The 20,524-nt window shown below is 42.5% G+C and overlaps 1 pseudogene; it reads right to left on the reverse strand.

Moving 5' to 3' along the window:
* The window catches only part of LOC149234731 (putative alpha-mannosidase At5g13980), a 45,871-nt pseudogene extending 41,788 nt beyond the window's left edge, over nt 1–4,083 (reverse strand).
* Between the last annotated feature and the right edge of the window lie 16,441 nt (nt 4,084–20,524).

Below are 20,524 nucleotides of genomic sequence, written 5' to 3' on the forward strand. Positions count from 1 at the left end.
CCAACTGTTAAGTCTTGACACAAAAGCACTCCAAGATTTAGGTAGTCCTAGAAGAGAAATAATTATGAGCTCTTTTTTTGGGACAACTTCATCTATTGCTTGGAGTTCATCCCCATTATAGATATCCTTATAAAGTATGATGAAACAGTGTCATCATTTTTCATTTTAACAATTCTTAGTTCATTCTTGAAGCTTGCTATTTGACCAATGTTCTTGATTGTGAATAACTTGGAGAGAGCCTCATACATTTCTTGAGAAGAATTTATGTTGGATATGTATGGAATTAAGTTATCCTTAACTCCATCCACTATTAGATTCATAGCCATGATTTCAAGTTCTCTAAACTTCACTTTATCTGCATTACTTGATTCATCAGTAGGATTCTTGAATTTTCCTTGAACAAGATCTAAAACTTTGTTCTTTTCGAGAATGAGATATATTCTCTATTTCTAGGTCCTGTAGTTGCATGCCCCTTCTAATTTGTTTTCTCCCTTCACTGAGTTTTACATTATTACTGTAAATAGTAGGATTGTCTTCTAATGTGATCCCCTTTTTAATGTCCCTTCTCTTGATCTCCTTTTTCCTTAATAGATCATTTAATCTGCCTTTTTCTTCCTTCTTCACCTTAGCTATGTTACCATGTTATAAGATTAGAAAGGAAGAAAGATTTTCTCTAGTTGATAGTTACTAGTGATATCTTTGAATTCTTATTATTTTTCTTATCTTCCCTTTTAACTTAGTTCATCAAGCTATTACCAAAACCAAAACACAAAAATCAGGGACATCAGGTATAAGCACTCAACCAGGGCTAAAACCCCTATATGGGGAAAACCCAGTCAAGAACTCTTCCTTTAGTAATTTAAATTGAGATGGACCAAGAACCTAGAGCAATAGACCTTCCTCCACCAAGCCAACCTTCTAAGATGATATAATAGTTTCTTCTTATCCAACAACTTCAATCTAGTAATTCGACTTCCCAGTTTCAGAATTTCGACCCCGAGCAATAGAATTTCAGCCCCCTTACAGAAGTTGCACAACTTCACACGTGTGGGAAGAGAGAGAAAATTTCGACCTTTTGTGCTTGAGAAATACCTTCTTCTTCTCCATTATCCTTCTTCTCCTTCTTCCTTGAAATTCACACTTTTTCTCAACCCATAAATTGCAAATCGAACTTGTTGTGTGTGTGACAAATGAGGTCGAGTTGTTGCCTTTATATAGTGATTCCTCTACCCAGTTTTAGGCCGACTTGGTGGAGGAGGCCTAGAAGACTAATTTTAATATAAAATAAATTTCTTTCTTCAGAAATAATTCCCAAGAAGGGTTCTGTACATTATGACATGGACAAGGACACTTGGCATGAACCCTAGAAGCCTGCAATGGAGAATTTGACCTAAAAATAATTGACCCAAGCATGAACCCATGCTTTAATAAGTCAATTTTAATAATAATAAAATTTCACTTTCTTTCTTTTGAGAAATACATTATGTTGTGACTTAAATACATTTATTAAGACTGAACCTAGTTACATTCTTCAACACAATGCACATTCCTTCTTACTTTGAAGTTAATAACACACTTTCTAGTTTTATTAATTTTGTTAGGAATCTTCCAGCTTTTATTTCAGTTCCAACAATTGCTCAAAAAATTATTTTGCTGTGGATTTAGTTTCAGTACACCAATATTTTGACAAATTCAACTTTTATTCTTGATTTTTGTGCTTAGTTGAATGTAATAATTGTTTAGAAGTGATCGATGTTTCATCTTTTGCAATGTCATTCTTGACCAATTCCACACCTTGTTCCTCTACTTCAAAAAATCCTTCGTCCTCGGCATTCTCAATCGCTAGGTTCGATGGATGATTCACAACATCTAAAGTAATGTTCTCTTGTTCATGCACTTCTTTAAGCCCTATTTCTTCTAAACTTTCACCTTCATATCTTTCATTGAGGTTAGAACTCTCATTCTAAAACATTTGGGATTGCAATATTGATTTTGAAGTTGGGCTAGGATTGTCGAGCTTAAGGTTAACCATTCAAATGAAATCGAAAATATCATCCCTACCCATCTGTGACTGAAAAGGCGAACCATTGTTATAGACAACAACAAAAAAATCCATGAGCAACCACTGTCTTTTGAGTTCTGCGAACTCAACTAGGTAGGATTTTAGAAACCCCACTTCATGTTCTGCTCACTTGATGATCTACATAATCCTTGAACCTGCAACTCCCAATATGATAACGTTCATCCTTATCAAGAATTTCATATCCTAATGCCATAACAAGCCCTTCTCCTTTGGATTTCCAACTGAACAGAAAAGAAGTACTCCATAAATTGTCACAATCTTTATAACACACCCCCTTACCACTAATCATTCTACTAAGGTAGTGTTGATGGTGTTGGACCCACCAACATGTCAGGGGATCTCCCTAGTAAGAAGTCCCAACTAGACCTCAGATTGTTTGGAGTAGGAGTCCCAATAGTGGGTAGTATGGTATTGCCTAGACTGCGGTTGTGCGTAGAGGTAAGTAAGATGTCCTTATTGGTAGCAAGGGTGTGACCTTGCAGCAAGTCTAGGAAGGTGCATGAAAGTCTCTAACACACGAAAAGATGGAAGAGTGTGCCCCTTAGAAACCTGTGATAGCATGCAGCTTGAAAGGGAACAAACGAGCAGAAATACATCACGAGATGGAAAGCAGGATAGTCGACGATACAAAGTGATGGGTTATACCTGATTCATACGAACACATACGGAATAGTCCATACATATATGCGTAAATTAGAACTACGCACATCATTAGAGTAACCAGGATAGTCGAGCTACAATAACAACATATGCATGAAACGTGTTGGCTTTGTTATATTAAAAGAGTGAAAGATCCAATCATACATACAACCATGACAACCACTAGCCCCGATAGTGGAACATTACAGTCACTGCCGCTTGCTCCTCCAAAGAGATGTACTAGCTCTGCACTGTGGAGAAGCCAAGGCTCGTTACAATACACTCCAAGCTTTCTCTAAGTTATCCCTATAGGAAGCTTGGCTCCCAAAAGCCTTTACAATGAGTTATGAGGTTCTATAAATAGCAAAGGGTGGGGTGACCCTTGACATTCCCCTTTGTGACTCTTCAACTACCCTCATGACTCTTCAACTTACACATGACTGTTACATTCTACTATTGACACTTGGTCTTTCACTTTTACAACATGTTTACATTACAATTTGCACATGTACCCATGTGAGACAAAAATAGGCTTGAGTAAGCCATGCAAGACATCACTAAGACTCAGACAACTGTGGGAAGACTAACTCTTTGACATCCTCTCAATGATCGACGGTGGCGAACTGATGCCAAGCTTGGTAGTTTGTTATGGTGTCCACGTACTCTATGGTGACATCCTTCTGAAAGCGAACTCTTGCCTCTGTTGCATCCAGGTACACTGATTTGGCACCTCTGTCCAACTCATCAGATAACATGTGCATCATGGTCTTGAGTGCAGCCAGACCAACAACATACTGGTGCATAGTGTTTGCGCTCATATGCAAGTCTGCACTGGTGGTTATGCGCATCAACTGATCAAAGTATATGTCCAACTCTAGTCAGACTTGGTTCTTTGTTTTCACCTCGGTGAGTGTGCCAATGGATGGGATCACATGCGTGCACACAATGACATCCATGCTCCTGAACACTCGTGCATGTGAAGCCTGTAAGCTGGTGATGAGCTGCGGGAGTTCCTCATAGTTCCGTATCTGACTCCAAATGCGTGCCTTCAACTCCACTACCTTTGGCTTCATCATCTTTTGTAAGTGCAATGGGGCTCCCTTGTACCTCATTGTCCATATTTGCATGTGATCGAAAATAGTGTGTAGATCTGACAAGATGTGTGCTCTCCTAGCACAACGTTGCTGCCAACCGTTAAGATGGACAACTGACTTATGCACGGTGACGAACCTGAAGTACAGCTTCCGCATGACTGTCTCAAGAGACAATACTTCATCAAGTATTGCTTTCCTCAACTCTGCTCTGGCGGATGCTGTAACTTTCTCTTCTCCCTGCTTGGTCACTTGTAGCTCCTTAGCCATGCGCTCATTCTCAGCTATCAAGAATCTAACACTTGAGCTGGTGGCTTCAACATATGCTTTGGTGGCATCGACCAATGCAGCTGGATGTCTGCGCACATCAGACATGATCACTTGCTCTTCAAACTACACATGAGATACATGGACATCCGGAGTGGGCACTCTGCGCGACTGCACAACTCTATGTTGTGACTCGTCGAAATATATGTTGTGCACATCCGCTTCCGGATTGTCCTCAAGGATTTCAGTGTCTCCTTGATCACTTGGGACTTGCTCTTCACTTGGATCTGGTGAAGTTGGTGGGGTGACCTCTTGGTGTTGAGGCATGAGGTCAATGTCCTGATCTAACTTTGGTTGAACCACATCCGTGTCCATCTGCTCTAGCATTTGTTTGATCTCTTGAGAAAAGTCCTACTCCTGCAACTGCTCACCACGTCTGCTATGTGTCAGTTGTTTGGATGAGTCAATAACTTGTATGGGTGCAGTTTCATCAATATGTGCATGTTGTGCCTCCTGTTGTTCTTGTCCCTATTGCGCTTCCTTCTCTTTCTTGCGTAGCTCTTGTTCTTCCCTGAGTTGTTGCTTCAACTCCTGCAACTCCTTTTCTGCTTCCTCCAACTTCTGTTTCTCTCTTTTCCTTTGTGCGATCCTCCTGTCACGTTGTTGTCTCTTCGCCTGAATCTCCAAAGATGCTTTCAACACAAGTGGATCTGCTTTGAACTTGCAGCTTTGCTCCTCCTCTGCATTGTCAGCAACCTTCCTCATGCCTTTGTTAGGTGCAGGTATGTTGCCCTCTGCTGTTGTTGATTATGCTTCTGATGATGTTGCTTCCTTCTGTGCTTCTAACCACTCTATAACTATTCTGACCTACTCATTGAGCCTTGAGAAGTTGTAGCAATATCTCCATGGGTCTTCCTTAGACCAATGACACGCCCCGTGGATCCAAGGATGATACATTCTTGCACATTGTTTCTTCATTAAGAAATGTGGGTTATATGGATTGAAACTTCTGGTGTCGAATGTGAATCTCTTGAATTCCTTCATCTCGACCTCAACATGCTTGAGATTCTGGATCCCATACAACTTGATCCGCAAAGGAAGAGTGGGCCAAGGTGCCTTCTTCTTCCTGTGAAATCTCATTGACAACCCTTTTGAGATGTGATATGCAACCTCTTGCATGACCAGTTTATCCATGGAAAACTTCGGTAAAACATGTGGAGCCTTCTCCGAGCTGTACATCCGTATGAAGGTTCCAAGGGGTGAGGCATACCAATCTGCTATGTCGATTAATGCCTCCATCATTGCCTACGACATACAAGGTGGATCTTGCTCAAAGATCATCCTGTAGATCGGGGTGATGAAATGGTATAATAGATGTATAATAACTCCACAGAAGTTGCATTTAGAGAAAAATCTGCAATAAGTGTGCACAGAGGTTTCTGAAGGTGTCCATGCCCAACCCAAGCCTGGGAACTGTTGACGGGCATAGACTGCATCAAGTATGTAAGCAGACATGAATAGCTTCGCTGACTGACCCTTGGACGAATGCCCAACTTCTATTACTTGTTCCTTAAACCTAAGAGCCAACATGTCAGACCAGTTGAAGGGTCTCCCTTCGTTCGCCAGTTGATCCAACACAATCACCCAACTCTGAGGGAATGTTTTTGTACTCTCCTGACCGTATAAGCGGCATGCAAAGATGACCGAGAGCTGATATGCCTTTCACATTATTCTTGTCTTATACACTTGGTTGGGTGTCATCCTGAACTTAGATGGCTCTTTCACCTAGCTCTTTAGGATGTCTCTTAAGTTTGCACTATTGCTAGGTCTGGTGAATGGTGTATCCATTATGATCACCGGTTGTGGCAAGTAATACATCTCCTGAAAGTCCTTTGCCCTGAAGGTAGCAAGTTTTGTTCCACTCGCACTTCTCAACACCATTGTCTCTAGATCAATATGCGAGACAATCCAGTGGATCATGTCCACGCATAGGAAATGCGGGATACCTGCATGCAATCTGATACGAGCCAAACTTGTGAATGTTGACATAGACCCTGTGGTCTTCCAATTTCGCCTCAAATGTGCCTGAAAAGGTGTCATTGATGTCCTGCCATTTCATCTTGATCTCCTTATCTATGAACAACTTAGTGTCTTCATAGATGGGCAAGCTCATAAACACTTTCCTGACTGCATCTCCAGTTGCACTCTCAACGACGTCCTTTGAACCTGCTCTCTTGGAAGTCATTGTACCTGTATTGCTCAGAGATTGATGAACACCTGTGATACCTGGAGACAAAGAAACAATCATGGAAAGAACAATGTCAGCTGAAACCAAATCAACTTGAGGACTGACATGCAACACACCTGGGTGACTGACTGGAAGATTTGCACAATTTTCACCGAGAGGCTGGGGGATTGAGTACCATAACTGCGCAGAACATAGTCCAGACTGTCAGGGGGTTGACTGACTATTAAAACTACGCATATCACAGTCTAGCTTGGCCTATTGAGGACTGAAACTGCGCAATGTGTAGTTTCAGTCAGCAATGACTACACCCCGGAAAATTGCATTTGCGCAATTCTGGAGGGCCAATGGGGCACTGGCTCTCAAAATTTCATAGAGAAAGCTTAGAGTCTGGGAAAGATCTATGAATTCCTAGGAGGAATGCAGAGCCTTCATTCTCATAAATGCGTAGTGCAAGCCGAGCAAGGCAAGGTCCGGGCCAAGGCAGTCTAGACCCGCCGATGGGTGACTGAAACATGTAAAGGCTGAATGTGTGTGTGAAGCTGAGTGCATACATGAGTGAATGAACATGCATGCAAACAGTGAGCGCAAGATTCAGTAAAGGGGGGAACAATTAAGTGTGTGAAGTGAGTCGTCGCAATGGCGACCATTAGTGCAGAAACAGTTTCATGCATGTGACAACATTGATATACAATGAAAAACTTGAGACAATGCTTCTACAAGCTAACATGCATTGAAATGACAACAAGTGTTCAACCAAACCAAGCAAACAACACTCAAACAAACCAAAATACAAAAAGTGACATAAAATCAGCAAAAGACATGAAAAGTGGACTCACCCGGAAAAAGATGAGCTGAGTGTGTCAAATGCTCCTAAATGCGATGGGGAATGCTAGAGCTCCAAGATCGAAGTGAAGAATGAGCTCTGAAGTGTCGAATAAATAGTTTTGATAAGATCGAGGCTTATGACGCGCATGCCACAAATCTAGGAAAAAGCAACACTTGGCAGGAGGTTTCTAAAACGACTTTTTCATGTAACTCCCAATTGCTAAAAATGGATCCCTAAAATTTAGGGATGCTTTTTTGGGAAAAATAAGCCCATGCATGCAAAGCAATATTGAATAATCTTGGATGGAACCGGTCAACTTGGGAGCACATGCAACGAATTGCAAGCCTTTGGATGACTTCTGCGCAGTTTCTGGATTGGGTGGCTCTAGCTGCCCCTCAGGCTTTGTGCAATTTCTGGGTAGAAAAACTCTGTCAGCCAGACCTGTGAAAATTTTGAGAGAAAGCCCAGTGATGGGATGCTCTGCGCAATTTCTAGAGGGAAGGTTGCCTGCTTTCTCTGCGCATTTCTGGAGAGCAGCAGGCTGCCTTGATGGTATGTGCAATTTTGGAGAGGAAGGTTGGTTCCCCTCCAGTTTTAATCAATTTTCCAAGTGAGCACAAAAACCAGATAATGACCAAGTCCCGGGATGTCAGCTTGCGGGTGGGAGGCAAACAAGTTGGAAAACACAAGTTTATAAGCCATTGAAACTCAACTGAAGCATAAGTACCTATCAGTGCAAGACATGCTGCTTAGGATGGTTGGTAAGGAGGCTCCAAAAAGAAGCTAAGGAAAATTTTTGGAAGGTGGTTGTAGCCACTACAACACTTGGCGACACACTGGTAGAACTCCAACTCTCTGAATGGACCTTGTTTTGTGGAAAGTAATTCTAATTCCTCCAAAAGTATTATTCAATTCTTAGATCATCATGGTTCCCACACTAGCTTGAGTGAAAGATGTAGCATCTGCCATGCTCTTGATTGGTCAACACACATTCCAAGCCAAGTCAACTCAGTAGTTTCGATTGGGAATGAGGGCTATATTGGTGCACAAGTAAATATGATTGTCAGAGTTTAAGTTTCATCTCTGGTGTTGCTCCGTTGCTAGTAGACCTGAACAGTACCCTGGCGGAGTCACGTAGGAACACAAACATCGCTCCGCTGCTAGCGAGCCTGGTCAGTGCCCTGACGGAGTTACTTGCATCACCTCTTTATGCAGGAAGCCTTTTTTTCTTTCGCCTTATTCATTTTTCCAAAAAATGTCACATTTTCATTTTCCATTTTTTCAAGAACTGTGCATAACACTTATTTATTTTAGAGGCGGAAGAGGGATCCCGACTTATTGAGAGCAGAAGAGGTTGTTCCTTTAGAGAATTATGTATCTATACCTCTGACATACTTGTTAAGGTTTTCCCCCTCACCTTACTCTATTTGACTGCGTTGACAAGGGCTAACCCAAAAACAACTGACTAGAGTAGGTGGTACTAGTTAGCACGCAAGCGTTGTGTTTTCACCAAGGTTCACTTCAAACAAAACATATTTTCAATTGGTGTATCATTGGCTGAATACAACAAGTTCTGCATAAAGAGAGAAGACAATAGATAACCAAAGGTTGGTAGATGTACAAGTCCTCTTGTACTTTACCCTGCTTGTTTCAAGAGTCGTACACGGTTTCATGCGAAACTAATCTACGGGTGTAAAGAAGTAAACAAACAAAAGAGCAAAGAGCATAAGTAAATGTGAAAGCGAAGCAAATAAGCAAAGCAAGCATGCAAGAAAACAAACAAACAAATCAATAAAGAAAACATGCATGCAAGAAAACAATACAAAAGAAAACACTACTCCTACTCCTAAGCTAACGGCGCATGGGTATACTCATGTGAAGTGATATTTCCAATGTAGCCACTGGCGCATTGGTTGACCCATATTAGTGAAGGCATGGTTTGTGAACCACATAGTCAGGCGAACCAGCAAACATGAAATATATAACAATGAGGACAAACACATTCTGAGTTAAATGCAAAAAAAAAAACAAAAAACAAAAAACAAAAAACAAAAAACAAAAAATGTGAAATGGCACGACATGCACTCTGTGGACTTACCATGGTGTTGTGATACACTGTGTGCAGATGTTAAGCATATGCACTCTCTTGAGTATGAAATGCAAGCGAACATGAGAAAGAGAGACAACTTACATCTTTCAAGTGTGCTTGTTGTATAAGTTTCCTCCAATGGATGAGTAATGGGATCATGTGATTCGGGTGGAGGACGTGAAATCTGTGTGTTGGATCGATCTTCAATGCATATATATGAGTGATGAGGAGCCTTGGATGTTGCAACAATTTCCTGATTGGAAGTGAAACTAACCTCAGGAGAGTGAGGGCTTGACATAACCATTAACTCGGGTTGAAGTGCCTCGACAGCCTGCGGGGTTTCGACTTCATCAACAGATAGATCATCATAAACAGGTGGCTTTTGAAGATAAACATCGTGATTGAATACATGAGTAAATAGATCATGACAACTATGATAAAAAAAATCAATGAGTTCATCGGCATCCTCATGATATGATAAATCAAACAGAGGGGTAGATGGGAAGCAAGAATGTTCACCCTCTGTGTTTCCGGAAAAAGTAGATGAAAAATCAAGTGGATTTTCAGTGAAGAATTTGTCCTCTCCGCTATCAAACGACGGACTGACATCGGGTGTGTTCTGCGAATGATCAGAAGTAGATAGATCCGGGGGAAATTTACACGGGGAAAATAAGAGATAACAAACTCACCAAAGATGTCAGAAAAAGTGGAGGAGGCGCAGACAAAAGGAGGTCATCCTTCACCACGGGTTTATGTTCAGATTCCCAATCATACTCATCATAAATGACAACGCAGGTTGGTTGTGCAACATCAACTCTGTAAATGTCTTGATCCCCGTTCAAAAAAGTGTAGAGTATGGAATGGAAGAACACATGACAGTGCAATCCAGAGGATCAACAGAACAGAAAAGACGAAGGTTGAGATAACAAATGCATGTGACAACCCATGGGCTTCCCAACCAAATATCTACATAAATTAAGAGTAGTGATGGTGGGAGGATGTGACAGTTGAAAAGACATGTGTGCACGTTCTCCCACATCACTTTGAGGGGGTGGATTTGTTTGATGAGGGGAAGGCAGACAATCCCTTGTGATGGTGACTATGTCCGCTTGAGATTGCGCAGCTCCATCACCAAAGTATGCTGAGCGGGGTTTGAACTTTCTCTTCACCTCGAGATAGAGTGATTTGTGTAAGCAATATTCAAATTTGTCCATAAGATATTGGAATTTCATCTGACTTTTCAGAGCTTCAAACATGAGTAAACAGAAGTGCTGCCAAAAATCCATAGGCGATTCATGCGGGGCCTTTCGTTGTTTTAACATTTTTTTGTCAAGAGCTTCAGGATCAAAATGATGGAAAACAGATTCGATTAGATCACTGAAGTGCTTAAATGAGTGCATGTAATTGTGAGGCAGGTTGCGACACCATCGTTCCGGGGATTCACGAAGTGTGTATGCAAGTAGCATGCTGACCTCTACTTCATCAAACTCTTCCTCATTCCCCAAGAATGCAAGGAAGTCATGTAAGTGCTCAGGCTAGGCCACTTCGCCTTCACCATCATACGTGATTTTAGACAAGTGATCAAAAAACTCCTTCGTGACTTCAAAGGAATGTGCATTGGACAGACATCGCGGAGGGTTAACTACAATGATATCCATGATAGATGTGTGAAGATTCAAAATAGGATGTGAGGACTCAACTTGTCATCTGGCCCTGCTTCTAGTGCCAAAAAGGTTGACAGTGCTAGACCTGCCAACATGTTAGGGGATCCCTGGTAAGAAGTCCCAACTAGACCTCAGACCATTTGGAGTAGGATTCCCAGCAATGGGTAGTACGATATCGCCTTGATTGCAGTTGCGCGCAGAGGTAAGTAATATGTCCTTGTTGGTAGCAAGGGTGTGACCTTGCAACAAGTCAAGGAAGGTGCATGAAAGGCTCTAACACAACACACAGAAAGGGGAAGAGTGCGCCCCTTACAAACCTGTGATAACACATAGCTTGAAAGGGAACACACGAGCAAAAAGACATCACGAGATGGAAAGCAGGATAGCCAATGATCCAAAGTGATGGGTTATATCAATAACATGCTTCGATAAGATTCATACAAACACATACAGAATAGTCCATACATAAATGCGTAAATTAAAACTACATACATCATTAGAGTAACCAGGATAACCAGACTACAATAACAACATATGCATGAAACATGATGGCTCTTTTATATTAAAAGAGTGAAAGATCCAATCATACATACAACCATGACAACCACTAGCCCCAATAGTGGAACATTGCAGTCATTGTCGCCTGCTCCTCCAAAGATATGAACTAGCTCTGCACTGTGGAGAAGCCAAGGCTTGTTACAATACACTCCAAGCTTTGTCTAAGTTATCCCTATAGGAAGCTTGGCTCCCAAAAGCCTTTACAATGAGTTATGAGGTTCTATAAATAGCAAAGGGTGGGGTGACCCTTGACATTCCCCTTTGTGACTCTTCACCTACCATCATGACTCTTCAACTTACACATGACTGTTACATTCTACTATTGACACTTGGTCTTTCACTTTTACAACATGTTCACATTACAATCTGCACATGTACCCATGTGAGACATAAATAGGCTTGAGTAAGTCATGCAATACATCACTAAGACTCGGACAGTTGTGGGAAGACTAACTCTTTAACATCCTCTTGATGATCGACAGTGGCGAATTGATGCCAAGCTTGGGAGTCTATTATGGTGTTCGTGTATTCTATGGTGACATCCTTCTCAAAGCGAACTCTTGCCTTTGTTGCATCTGGGTACACTAATTTGGCACCTCTGTCCAACTCATTGGATAGCATGCACATCATGGTCTTGAGTGCAAGCGAACCAGCAACATACTGGTTCATAGTGATGAAAAGAGATTTCGGGGTATAGCCAATTTCCCCTTTCATATCAATTTTTGAACCTGGGACCTATGGGTTATGAGCCCACTTCATTATCGGAAGCGTTCCATAAGGCTTTAAGCCTTTAAAACCGGACCATATAACATATCGGAGCCTTTTACACTATCGGGAGCATCACATTGCTCTTTTACATTAAAACCCCGGAACATCAACTCTTTATCGCAATACATGGATTACACGGGAAAACAAAGGAAAACCCCGCTGGAACATAAATCCGGATCTCAAATTCATTAAACCCGCATCTAGAATTATCGTCGGGTCCGCCTCTTGGTCCATCGCCTTTCTGCTGCGTCGATCTTTGCCTTCTTCGATCTCTGATCTTCGATCCATCGGCTATTGGCGTATCGCAATATCGCTAATCGCCCATCAGAGTATCGGGCCATCGGAAATTGGCACTTCCTCCAGCCAGGCCTCTTCCACTTGAATGTGCCGATCCTATATGCCTTATAGACCCGATAAGATTATCGGTTACGTTTGATAAGGTTTCGGGTCCGACAACTAAATCGCATATGGCTCTTTCTTTTGGCCAAGGTTCATTCCTCCCTTTGGATGATTGCGATGCGACATTCTGGTTCCAATTTGATCTCGACCGTTGATCTCCTAGATCTAACGGTTCCTGTGCATCACTTCTTCATTTCTCGTTCCATTAATGGATTTCTGTGTTTTAACACAGATCTCTGCCATACTCTATTTATGCATGATATCACTCCATACGTAATTCGTTTAATATTGGATCGCCATTGATCCTTAAGTGATCGATGGTCGATCAACAATGCAACACTGAACATTTAACTCTATCATATAAACGATAAATAGACATTACTCAGACATATAGAGATCCACACAACGCACACATATATTCACTATACACAGTACGATTACAGCTAAGGCATTTCAGCCTTAGAACAGTTTCTCCCTCGACTACATTGGAATACTCTCAGTTTTACAGTTTCTATCTATCACTCTATATTCTTCTATGTCTCTCATTGAACACGTAGGCTCATAATATATATAAGGAACATTGGATCGGATCATTGAAAGGATCCTATCAATCCTCTCCATGAATCACTCAACTGTCACTAATTCTCTCTACATGCATACATATTTGGCAGATTACATTTAATAAGTCTCCTAGAGACTTTTATCCATTCCATCATTTACTCTGTTTTGAACAAAATTGTCCCCTATTTTGCTCAATGGTCCACATCCTCTCCTTGCTCTGCTTTGGATTCCTCTTGTAATTATGAGTGCTTGGATGCTCCTGCATCACATAGTCTCTATAGTCATCTGCAAGTCTGCGTTGGTGGTTATGCACATCAACTAATCAAAGTACATATCAAGCTCCAATCGGACTTGGTCCTTTGTCTTCGCCTCAATGAGTGTGCCAATGGATGGGATTGCATGCGTGTGCACAATGACATCCATGCTCCTGAACACTCGTGCATGTGAAGCTTGTAAGCTGGTGATGAGCTGCAAGAGTTCCTCATAGTTCCATATCTGACTCTGGATGCGTGCCTTCAACTCCACTGCCTTTGGCTTCATCATATTTGGCAAGTGCAATGGGGCTCCCTTGTACCTCATTGTCCATATTTGCATGTGATTGACAACAGTGTGTAGATCTGACAATATGTGTGCTCTCCTAGCACAACGCTGCTGCCAACCGTTAAGATTGACAACTGACTTATGCACGGTGACGAACCTGAAGTACAACTTCTGCATGATTGTCTCAAGAGACGATACTTCATCAAGTATCGCTTTCCTCAACTCTGCGCTGGCAGATGTTGCAACTTTCTCCTCTCCCTGCTTGGCCGCTTGTAGCTCCTTAACCATGCGCTCGTTCTCAACTATCAAGAATCTAACACTTGAGAGCTGGTGGCTTCAACATATGTTTTGGTGGCATTGGCCAATGCAGTTGGATGTCTACGCACATCGGACACGATCACTCACTCTTCAAACTGCGAAGGAGATACATGGACATCTAGAGTGGGTACTCTGCGCAATTGCACAACTTTGTGTTGTGACTCGTCGAAAGATATGTTGTGAACATCTGCTTCTGGATTATCCTCAAGGATTTCAGTGTATCTTTGATCGCTTGGGACTTACTCTTCTCCCAAATCTGGTGAAGTCGGTGGGGTGACCTCTTGGTCTTGAGGCATGAGGTCAATATCCTAATCTAACTCTAGCTAAACCACATCCGTGTCCATTTTCTCTAGCATCTGTTCAATCTCTTGAGCAAAGTCCTCCTCCTGCGACTGCTCACCCTGTTTGTTATGTGCTAGCTATTCGGATGAATCAATAACCTGTTCGATATGTGCATGTTGCACCTCCTGTTGTTCATGTCCCTACTGTTCTTCCTTCTATCTTCTGCGCAGCTTTTGTTCTTCCCTGAGTTGCTGCTTCAACCCCTGCATCTCCTTTTCTGCTTCCTCCATCTTCTGCTTCTCTCTTTGCCTTTGTGCGATCCTCCTGTTGTGTTGTTGCCTCTTCGCCTTAATCTCCAAAGATTCTTTCAACAAAAGTGGATCTTCTTTGAATTTGCAGCTTTGCTCTGTCTCTGCGCTGTCAGCAACCTTCCTCTTGCCTTTGTCAAGCGCAGGTCTGTTGCCCTCTGCTGCTGCTGATGATGCTACTTTCTGAGATGCTGCTTCCTTCTGCACTGCTAACCACTCTATAGTTATTCTGACCGGTTCATTGAGACTTGAGAAGTTGTAACCATATCTCCATGGGTCTTCCTTAAGCCAATGACACGCCTCATGGATCCAAGGATGATACACTCTTGCATAGTGTTCCTTCACTAAGCAATGTGGGTCATGTGGATTGTAACTTCTGGTGTCGAAGGTGAGTCTCTTGAATTCCTCCATCTCGGCCTCAACATGCTTGAGATTTTGGATCTCATACAACCCGATCCACAAAGGAAGAGCAGGCCAAGGTGCCTTCTTCTTCCTGTGCAATCTCGTTGACAACCCTGTTGAGATATGATATGCAACCTCTTGCATGACCAGCGTATCCATGGAAAACTTCGGTAAAACATGCGGGTCCTTCTTCGCGTTGTACATCCATATGAAGGTGCCAAGGGGTGAGGAATACCAATCTGCTATGTCGATCAATGCCTCCATCACTGCCTGCGACATGCAAGGCAAATCCTGCTCAAAGATCATCCTATATTCTGGGGTGATGAAATGGTCTGATAGCTATATAATAACTCCACGAAATCTGCATTCAGAGAATAATATGCAATAAGTGTGCACAGAGGTTTCTAAAGGTGTCCATGCCCAACCCAAGTCTGGGAACTATTGACGGGCACAGACTGCATCAAGTATGCAAGCGAACATGAATAGCTTCACTTGCTAACCCTTGGGTGGATATCGGGCTTCTGTTAATTGTTCCTTCAACCTGAGAGCCAACATGTCGGACCAGTTGAGGGGTCTCCCTTCGTTCGCCAATTGATCCAACACAATCACCCAACTCTGCGAGAATGTTTCTGTACTCTCTTGGCCGTATAAGCAGCATGCGAAGATGACCAAGAGCTGATATGCTTTCCGCAGTATTCTTGTCTTATACACTTGGTTGGGTTTCGCCCTGAACTTAGATGGTTCTTTCACCCAACTCTTCAAGATGTCTCTTGAGTTTGCACTATTGTTGGGTCTGGTGAAGGGTGTATCCATCGTGATCACCGGTTGTGGCAAGTGATACATCGCCTGAAATTCCTTTGCCCTGAAGGTAGCAAGTTCTGTTCCACTGACACTGCTCAACACCATTGTCTCTAGATCAGTATGCGATACAATCCAGTGGATCATGTTTGCACATGGAAATGTGGGATACCTGCATGCAATCCGGTACAAGCCAGACTTGTGAATGTTGACATAGACTCTGTAGTCTTTCAGATTCTCCTCAAATGTGCTTGAAAATGTGTCATTGATTTCCTACCATTTCATCTTGATCTCCTTATCTATGAACAACTTAGTGTCTTCATAGATGGGCAAGCTCATAGATAGTTGCTCGATTGCATCTCCAGTTGCACTCAACGGTGTCCTTTGACCCTGCTCTGTTGGAAGCCATTGTACCTGTACTGCTAAGAGACTAACGAACACCTGTGTTCCTGGAGACAGAGAAACACTCATGGAAAGCACAATGTCAGTTGAAACCAAAACAAGTTGAAGACTGACATTCAACACACCTGGGTGATTGACTGGAAGATTTGCGCAATTTTCACCGGGAGGCTAGGGGACTCACTGCCAGAACTGCATAGAACACAGTCCTGACTATCAGTGGGTTGACTAACTATTGAAACTGCGCAGAGCATAGTCCATCTTGGCCTACTGAGGACTGACTGCAACCTAGAAAATTGCATCTGCGCAATTCTGGGGGCCAATGGGGCATTGCCTCTCAGAATTGCGCAGAGCAAGCCTGGAGGCCAATGTTGGGCAAGCTCTGAGTAATTCCTAGGAGGAAGGCAGAGCCTTCACTCTCAGAAATACACAGTGCAAGCCGGACAAGGCAAGGTCTGGGCCAAGGCATCCCAGACCTGCCGACAGGCGACTGAAACATGTAAAGGTCGAATGCGTGTGTGAAGATGAGCGCAAACATGAGTGAATGAACATGCATGAACACAGTGAGTGCAGGATTCAATAAACGGGAAAACAAGTAAGTGTGTGAAGCGAGTCGCTGCAACGACGATCGTTAGTGCATAAACAATGTCATGCATGCGACAACAGTGAGATGCAATGAAAAACTTGAAACAATGCTTCTACAAGCTAACATGCATTAAAACGACAACAAGCGTTCAACCAAACCAAACAAACAACACTCACACAAACCAAAATACAAAAAGCGATAAAAAATCAGCAAAAGACTTGAAAAGCGAACTCACCCGAAAAAAAAATTGAGTTGAGTGTGTTGAATGCTCCTAGATGTGATGGAGAATGCTAGAGCTCCAAGATCAAAATGAAGAATGAGCTCTGAAGCGTCAAATAAATAGTTTTGATAAGATCGAGGCTTATGACGTGCATGCCACAAATCTAGGAAAAAGCGACACTTGGCGGGAGGTTTCTAAAACAGATTTTGCATGTAACTCCCAGCTGCTAAAAATGGATCCCTAAAATCTAGGGATGCTTTTTTATTTTTCGAGAAAAAGAAACCCATGCATGCAAAGCAAGATTGGTCAGTCCTGGAGGGAACTAGTCAACTTGGGAGCACATGCAACAGACTGCAAGCCTCTGGATGACTTCTGCACAGTTTCTGGGTTGAGTGGCTCTAGCTGCCCCTCAAACTCTGCGCAATTTCTGGACTGAAGCCAAGTCTGTCAGCTAGATTTGTGCAAATTTTGAGAGCAAGCCCAGTGATGGGATGCTTTGCGCAATTTCTAGAGGGAAGGTTGCATGCTTGCTCTACGCATTTATGGAGAGCAGCAAGTTGCCTTGATGGTCTGCGCAATTATGGAGAGGAAGGTTTGTTCCCCTCCAGTTCCGCGCAATTTTCCAAGTGAGCACAACAACCAGATAATGACCAAGTCTCGGGATGTCAGCTTGTCGGTGGGAGGAAAACAAGCTTGCAAACACAAGTTGATAAGCCACTAAAACTCAACTGAAGCATAAGTACCTGTTAGTGTAAGACATGCTACTTAGGATGGTTGGTAGGGAGGCTCCAAAACGAAGCTAACGAAAAAATTTGGAGGGTGGTTGTAGCACTCTAAGAGTGGTTTATTAATCCACAACAAGAACCCTAGGTGGTTTATCAAATCTCTCTCAGCAAGCACCCATCTGCATGTGGTTTATCAACCCTAGCTAGCACCCTGAGCGGTTTCTCAAGCAGTCCTTAACAAGCACACATTCCCATTTCCTCTTAATCTTCTTGCACTCTAGTCACAATTTAATCTTTCAGGGAATCCCATTCACTTACATACCTCATATCTCTTTCCAAGTCTCCTCATGAGCTTCACCAAGAAGAGGCCCAACCCCCACATTGTTGTGCATTTGCCTTTTTATTATTTCCTCATCGTGTCTTTCCATGTTCCTTTTGGACTTGTTATCACCCCAAGAAACTCACCTAGGTTGCATATCGGTGATGCTCGAGAACATTACAAATTCAACCAAATATAGTTGGATAAATGGTGGATGAATGGAACAAATGCTGCATATTCAAGCCAGATAACCGCTTCTACTATGATTGACCCCAGACATGGGTGAACACCCCCAGACTACAAGGCTTTTAACCACCTATTACTCACAGTTTGAGGATAAGGTGACAATGGAGAAGACTGACCACACTAGCAGATGCACAGGACCCTGTGATGGCCGGCTGCAACCAGTTAAGAGGTCTGTAAATCTAGTTTCTAATGCACAGACAGGATGACAACTCTCTATGCATTAAACAACAGAAACCTGCACACATGTTCTATGATACATGCTAAATCCTAACACAGAGGTGGGATGACAGCCCCTATGATGCTAAACATTCACAGCAATAGAACAAATGCAAACAGGCACAACCTGGAACAAGAAAGAGAAGTGGAAAGTGAGCAATAAACAGCAAAAGAAACTTGTATTAGCTGGAAATGAAGACCAGAAGCTGCAGGTTACAAAGTAGTTGCAGTCTCCAGAAGTTGAACCTTACAACAGGGTTCTCTTCATCTAACACTCATCAATCGGATTACATCTCAGTTCTGAGTATATATAGTGTTACAATACAAAATATCTCTGTTAAACAATGCGTGGAGGAGCCCATAAATGGCCACCAACCATATTCATATTCAGAAATGGGCCTCTGATACAAATCTGTCTGAGTTTTAAATAGATTTGACCCTCTCTGGCTCTCTGCGGTCCTCCTTGGGCAAGTGGAATGGAATATGGATGAAACCCATAACCATTGAATGCTCTGTCTGGATCTGTGGTGTCCTGTTTCCTCCTCGGCCATACTGCTGATTAAATGCTGCTGCTGAATCATTGAACGGCTCTATCATGACTGCTTTGGTTTAAAAACAGTGAAACGATGCCCAAACCATGCATTCCCGCCCATCACTGCTTCCATGTTGACTTTTAAAAGGCTCAGGCATAGTCTATTCACTATCGGGTCCGCCTTTGGCTCGCAATTCACGTTAAAACAGGCCCCTCCCTTGTTTTTTAATATTTGACAAATACCTGCAAAACTGCCGCAAACCATGAAAAATTGGCTTTGGCGGATTTGAAATATATATATTTGGCCTTTAGAACCCTTTCGGATCCGAAATCCCATCGCAATCGGCGCTTGCCACAGGCTTCCCTTTGTATTTTCTTTATGCAAAGAAAATACACAAAATACATTGAAAACGCTATGGGCGCGGACTTGAAAAATATGAAATGGAGTGTTGTGCATATATCGGGTCCGGCCCGTCGGATCGGAACATAAAAGGCCCATGCTCCATTGGAAGTGTCGATAGCGATACGCCGATGCGATATCGGCGATCGCTCGTCGGCGCATAATAAGGCCCCTTTGGTAAGTCCTCCATTGCGATATGCCGACGCGATCTGGACCGTTGATCGGCCAGATCCAACGGCTGAGATTGAAGCGGAGCCTTAAGCCTGTAATCTTGGTTTTTACATAGTTTTTGGGGTATTTCCGCCTCCCGATAGTGTATTTCTGCCTTCCAAGGGGCTTTTCTCTTGCAACTTTTTTGATCGGTGGGCAGCTTTTAGCCACAATTTGAGGATTTCAACAGCATCAATGGATCCTTTGGCATGATTATAAGTGTGTTTGCAGCCTTTGAGAGTGTTTGAATCCATTTTTGATTCTTTTGAACAGCAAAGCTAATAGGACTCTTCCTCTCTTTTTTTTCCTTATTATTTGCACCATAAATTAATTAAAGGTGCCAACTTACCCCACCTGGGTTTATCTTTCCTCTTCCCTCTTCGATCATGGACATGTGGTCCCACTCTTCAGGCCATTACATAAAAAAATACTCATTTATAATTCGAAGTATTTTTACATTACCAAAAATCAAGGGAGAATGTACCAGGGGTGTCACAATCTTCCCCAACGGGATTCTTTCAAACGACTTCCTGCAACAATATACTCATAAAATATTGATGTCATCATTTGTAACATTGTCAATTTCTTCATCATTGCTATGTCCCTTATACAAGCACTCAATTTTCACTAAAATGGCTAAGGGAAGGAGCAGGAAGGCCATGTTTATATTATTGAGAGTCCCCAAAGAGAGCTTGGACTTCAAATGAAAGCTTTTGTTGTGTTATGTTGTCAAATTGTTGCTTTAAAGCCATTATTTCTATTTTAGCGTTCTCCCAACCTGACACAACTTCATCCGCTACTTTGGGACGTTGCTTCACCAAATTATCTTT

The sequence above is a fragment of the Pinus tabuliformis genome, chromosome 8, assembly GCF_031772625.1.
Source record: "Pinus tabuliformis cultivar Carrire ecotype Pingquan chromosome 8, CPIR1, whole genome shotgun sequence".
NCBI lineage: Eukaryota > Viridiplantae > Streptophyta > Pinopsida > Pinales > Pinaceae > Pinus > Pinus tabuliformis.